This window comes from Chanos chanos, chromosome 15, assembly GCF_902362185.1.
Source record: "Chanos chanos chromosome 15, fChaCha1.1, whole genome shotgun sequence".
NCBI lineage: Eukaryota > Metazoa > Chordata > Actinopteri > Gonorynchiformes > Chanidae > Chanos > Chanos chanos.
Window position 1 is genome coordinate 3,142,412 of NC_044509.1, and position 6,263 is coordinate 3,148,674.

The 6,263-nt window shown below is 40.9% G+C and overlaps 1 pseudogene; it reads right to left on the reverse strand.

Moving 5' to 3' along the window:
• Positions 1-109, reverse strand: LOC115829042 (uncharacterized; annotated as a pseudogene).
• Between the last annotated feature and the right edge of the window lie 6,154 nt (positions 110-6,263).

Consider the following 6,263-nt stretch of genomic DNA (forward strand, 5'->3'; position numbering starts at 1 on the left):
AGCTTACAGCCCTTGGTATTCCCAGGCTGTCTCCCATCCAAGTACTAACCAAGCCCGACCCTGCTAAGCTTCCGAGATCGGGCGTCCTCAAGGTGGCATGGCCGTAAGCGAGTGCTGCAGCGGTAAAAGTGCTGTTTAAGGGCGAGCAAGGGCTCCGCCGTTTGCCTTCCGACTTCTTCCTCGCTCGGTGTGTTTACCGCCACCAAAACACGTGCCCAAATACAAGCATTTACCGGCGACATCGCACCTGACTTACGTTGCCACGCTATGATGTCACAGAGCACCTGCAGGGCTGCAACAACTTCTTCAAAGCACACACTGCACTTGACCGTCTTTAAAGACTTTTTTCGCCCTTTTTTTGGCCCACTCTCTCAATAAAATAACATCTCTCTCCATTCTTTCAATATAATGATAATTTATCGCGCTTCTTCGCTCTTTCCTCGTCTTTTTTAGCGCAAACGACCCCATCCAACTCCTCCAACGGGACTGAGCATCATATAACACTTCATATTGCAACACAGTGTAATACAACATCACGTAACACAATTAAATATAGCCGCAAGCGGCGACGGAGTGCCCTCGCACCCAAGGCTATTCGTGACCCGTGACATTTTGTCATCCAACAATGCACTCAGAACTGAGGGCTGTGCTACGAACCGAGGTAGCTGGCTTGTCCAGGTAAGCTCTGATTAATTTAACTCAGTAAGTAGTAAACCACCTAACAGAACAGCCATATGGCTTCATTCTCTTGGCAAAACAATGCCGTGCACGATGTTTCTATTCAGGATGCTGAATTGCATTCTGTGCAGTTTAAAATTTATCAGCGAGTGTGTAATGAACTACCACACCCCTTTTTTGCCACATCACACTACATGCAACGTTAAAGATTGTAAAGTTAGGGGCACATTTGCATTGTGGACGGAACCACTGTGAATAATAGGTTTGTGTTTGCTACACTGTATATTCAACGTCATTAACAATTCATTGATCAAGCGAAAATACAAATAGAAAAAGTTATACATCATAAAGCGAGGACAGCGGCGACTTGTCTATCGAACAATAAAAGTGACGGCCCTAAAGCGTAGGCTACATGAAGTAAACAGACTCGTCACACGCCCATTGCTTAAAACTGTACTGGAATAGAAGCTAATTTAGCAATCCATATCACAATAGCCTGAAGACGTGGCTTGAAACCAGCTAACAGCATAGGCATAGTTCGCCTATCATAGCAAGACAATGTTACAGCCTCAGCTCTCAATTTGCTGTTAAATACCATAGCAACCTAATGTTACAGCTTCAGCTGTAGCCTACGTTTTATGCACACCGTGGGCTAGCACAACATGCTAATCGTTCCTTGATTTAGATTAGCTTTAATGACCATCCGCTCTGAATTCGATAGTAATTAAACGTCCATACAGATCGTGTTCATTTGAGACAATATTATTTTGTACTGAAATATGCTGAGATTAAATCGACGAGTGTTGCGGATCATGACATCAAGCTACATGGTCATAGCGACAGCTAAAAGGATTCGGGTTTATCAACTGCATAATTTTTCTGCCAAATGTAGTACCAAAAACAACTGAGCTTTTTAAGAATAACAGTAACATTTCCTGTGAACGCACGCAAGTGTAAATGCATAGGCTTAAATGTATAGTGAAATGCATTGGCGAAGCTAATTCCACGACTTGAAGCGGAATTTCCCTGCGCCACGTCAAATATTTCGACAGGTCGTCAACCTTCATCCCAATCACGAAATTAACACAACACCACAATTAACCGAAATAACAAAATACGATGCCTGCTCTTCTTAAAAGGCCACTCGGAGCTCCTTTCTTAGTAAGCATGCGAAATGCTTTCCGACACGGGTGAGTTCGCAACATCGCGACTCGAAGATGCATTTGCTTACGACTCATCCAAAATGTTTATACAGGGACAGCTCGTTCGCCATTATCACTGACTTAATCACCAAATTAACATAACATCACAATTAAGAGTTCGTTTTTTAATACGCAAGCAAAATACCTTCTGACATGGCTAAATTAGCAACACGGCTAACGTGCTAAAACACTTAAACATGTCCGTTGCTCTTGTCAGTACGTCTGTTCAGACGTGCCCAAATTCATCTTATCCCCATGGCTACACTGTTCAACATATCAAAAATCCCTCAGCAATTTAAAATCTGAGACATCTTGAAATCATACATAGCAGATTTGACATGGATCCAACGAACTGCCTTGGAGGAGTATGTCAAAATGTAACGTGTGTCAAAACGCACAAGATCCTAAATAACTCCGTCTCTGTTGGCAAGGGCTCATACAATGTAAATGCAAATTTGTTCGTCTTAGGGATACCCACATGCCTACAAAATTTGGTGCATGTAGGTGAAACTAGATGCCGGGCACAAGACTCAATGCCATATGGGGGCGCTATGAAGTCCCTTGGGCCACACCTGGGGCCAAGCCGCCATCTTTCAGTAACTGTCACAAGCACTGATGTGTATACCGAATTTCATTAGTTTACATCCATGAGAACCACTTCAAAAATGGCCGAGACTTCAAGAAAAAGAATAAGAGTAATAATAATCCTTATGAAAACAATGGGGCCTTGCACCTTCAAAGCACATACTGCACTTGCCCGCCTTCACAACCATTGACAAATTAAGATGGCAAAAGTATACCTGAAATATATGCACTACCAAAAACTATATTCAACACTTTTATTCAGCAGGTTAGAAAAAACGCTTTCAGTGACATTAAACGTTAAAAAATATACAAAAACACATACAGTTGAGCCCAAAATTATTCAGACCCATGCCAAATTTGGATTTATAGTGTGCTGATACGTTTGCTACAAATTTGGCATGGGTATGAATAATTTGGGCTTAACTGGAAATACAAGAAGTTTTTCAGATAAAAATATGTAAAACAGCTCATGTACAAAAATCATTGTCATTAAAATCAATTGAATACATATCCAGAGCCTGATGGTCTAACCCATCTCCTGGATTTAACAATGTCCACTCGTTATCAAATTTGAGACGGTATGCACGGAAAACAGAGGACCCAACATTTTCCCACATACAACCCGTACAGTGTCAATACTGAGTGTGTATTTAACTCTCCAAAATAACGGAACTTTTTCAGTATGCACATGACCAATAACAAAAACATCATTAAAACAGGCAACAGTCTGAACAGGAACCATTTCTGGTTAGCTGAACCAACAACAGAAGAATTTTGAAAAATGTTTTCAGTTAATGGCACTGGCTTGTTCGCTTTGTCATTTTTCCCAATGCACAAGTGTTTCAGTTCATCATGGATCTCTTGAACAGTTCTATGCTTTTGCTTATGAGCTTCACAGATTTACTAATCTCAGTACAAGAGGTAAATTCTGCAAGAGTGAAAGTTTTCCGTAAACACTTAGTACACTGGTGCGCTGGTGGCGTAATGTTCAGCATAGGAGGTTAATAACACGAGTCACAGGTGTTGATAGTTTGTCTCCATTCTCCACTATTTGAGCAACGCTCCTCTGGAGGAAGGTCATAGTGTTTTTCAGATGGGCAGGGTATTCCATATTGAATACAAAATACATACAAAAGGCTGCGATGAAGGCCTCATCAACTCCAATACAAGACCACGCCTCAACTCCTTCAACTTTGATCTTTGCCGGCATTGGTGGTCCTCCAATCCTGCTCCCTCAGCTGAATGGTAGGGTAGGGTGTGGTTGGCTCACCCTAACAAGAGGGAATAGAAGAAGAAGTAGAGGAAGAAACGTGATTATACACATTATGAAAAACGATCAGGAGCAGTAGCAATGTACAACCTTGACCACATCTGATGTGTGTCTGAGGCACTGGTTACCTACCTCTCCAAGAATAATTAAGTTTTCCGTCTTCTCCTTGAAGATGGAAGGCAGGAGGACAAATCCACCCCTGAAGTCAATGGCTTAAATAAACAGAATTGTTAGTTAAACCGTGGTCATTTACAACTGTCTTGGAACACCAACATTTTACTGTTATGTTGAAGTAATCACCATCTGCATGCTCCTCTGCCAGGGCATCCTCTCTTGCCTCAACGTACAATTTTTAAAGTTGTGATGTGTCCTTGACCAAATTTAGAAGCTTAGGAAGCACAGCTGTAAAGTTCTCCCAGATGTGCTGATACACAGGGATTGCTGTAGGGTGAATGCGGTCCACCTCAGCAAACAACTACTGGAATTCACAGTTAAGGGTGTCAGCAGAGAGTCCAGAGATCAGGGGAGATGAATGCTCTGGAAAGACAAGGGAAACACCAAATCCACCCCCTTCAAACCTCTAGCAGCCAAATTTCAACTTACCCCTACCTCAGTCTTACAAAGTTTTATAGGACACAATCAAAAGATACCCTCTACAAAACAAACAGCCCCCTTTGTAAGCGTTCAACCACTCAAGGATGGCCAATTCAGTTTTGTGACAAAAGACGCACAGGAACAAGTACACAATTTTAATACTTCCACTACCACAGAGTATTGTCCAATCTCCAATCAATATTTTGTGTAACTGAATACAATGAAATGAAAAAGACCAACTCAAAATGGTCAAAAAAATGAACGTAGCTAGCTTACTGATGGTGCCTTTGCCCGTTTATGACACACATCTGTCGATCCATCCATGACCTTGGGCTTCATTGACTGGCCAAACTTCTCTTTGTACCTTGTAACTGCCATGTCATCCACAAGCGGTGCACGTTCTGTCTTGAATTTTCGCTTGAGTGACACATGTCAAGTATGCTGCAGGGGCCAAAAACATATCACAACAAAGTATACATTCAGAAACTCACTGTTCACATAATACATTATTGATTAGAATATATTTCTTCAATGCTTTTCTTCATTAAAAAAAAAACAACAAAAACGAAAACCTAATTAATTTTTAACTTACATAACCACTGTCATCAACATCCTTCAGAAAGGGGTACTTCAGGATTAATACTTGAAAATTACTACTGGTTTCTTGGAAATCTGTCTCTGTAGTGACAAAATTTAACATATTATAAGACCACAGGCTAACCATCTGAAATCAAAACACCACTCATTTTGTAATTTCATTCAAAAGCCCATATATAAGTGACGTCAACAAGCATATATAACATTAGAGCAGTGTACACACGTTGTCAGTCAACAGCTCATGTCAATAATATTGTGTTGTTTCATGCAGTTTAAATCAGTTTAAAACAAAGCTCTCTAAATGAAGTAAAACCCTATTGGCTGAACAAAAAAGATCGTTTTTGGCCTTCTGAAGTCCTTTTTGGTGACACATTGTGTACTGTGCCGTCATCTCATACAAAGTTCCGACAGTTGTGTTGCCATATCTTGGAACCTTGTGGCATGGTTCTTTGGCATCCAGCTGGCGCTTCACATCATCTAGGAAACGCGGAATGGAAATAATGGCTGGAAGCGTTTGACGGGCTGACTCCACACTGTAAAGTAGCAAAAGTCATCTAATTTCACATACTGGAAAACCAATATCACAAAAAAGACAAAACTTTTGTGATTAAGATGGATCAGTATAGTGAGGATGGTGAAATACATAACGTGCAGCCTCATTAAAATGAAATCAGGCTACACTGCCCAGCTAATAATTCAGCAAACTAATGATAAACTAATGAAATTTGACACCCATTAAGTACTCTGCATTTAGTAACTGAACAGAATATTCAACCCCTACCTTTCATTTCTTCGGGAGGAAGGAGCTTCAACTGATTGCTGAGGCAGAAGTTCCACATCTGATGTCACCACTTCCACATTGAGGGTTACCTTCATCGCTTTTTGAACGATTTGTCGAAGAGATAAGCAATCGCAGCTTTAATGAGGCCACAGTCCACTGTCTCTCCATCACTATCTAAAACACATCGCAATGGATAATCAGTATATCATGAAAGTGTTCAGGTCACACAATTGTTCTCATAATTGAGTGGTAAGCCGGTGTTGCAGTTCTGGCGCTGTTTCTACTTCCTGTTAATATTCTTCTTTTCTTATTATGATTATCCGCGCCGTTTTTGCAGCCCTTTCTACTCTCGCAGTTTTCACGCTATCGATTCAATGACAGAACACAGGCGTCTTTTTAAGTCACGCGCAACATAACGGAAAAAAACGTATTTCTCTACTTGTTCGCCCTATAAATATATTAATTACCTTAGTAGTGTGCTTGTATACAGCTAACTGATCGGTCCATTCGCCTTTTCCCCTGCCGTTTTCACTCGCTTATCTTAACACTAGTGATG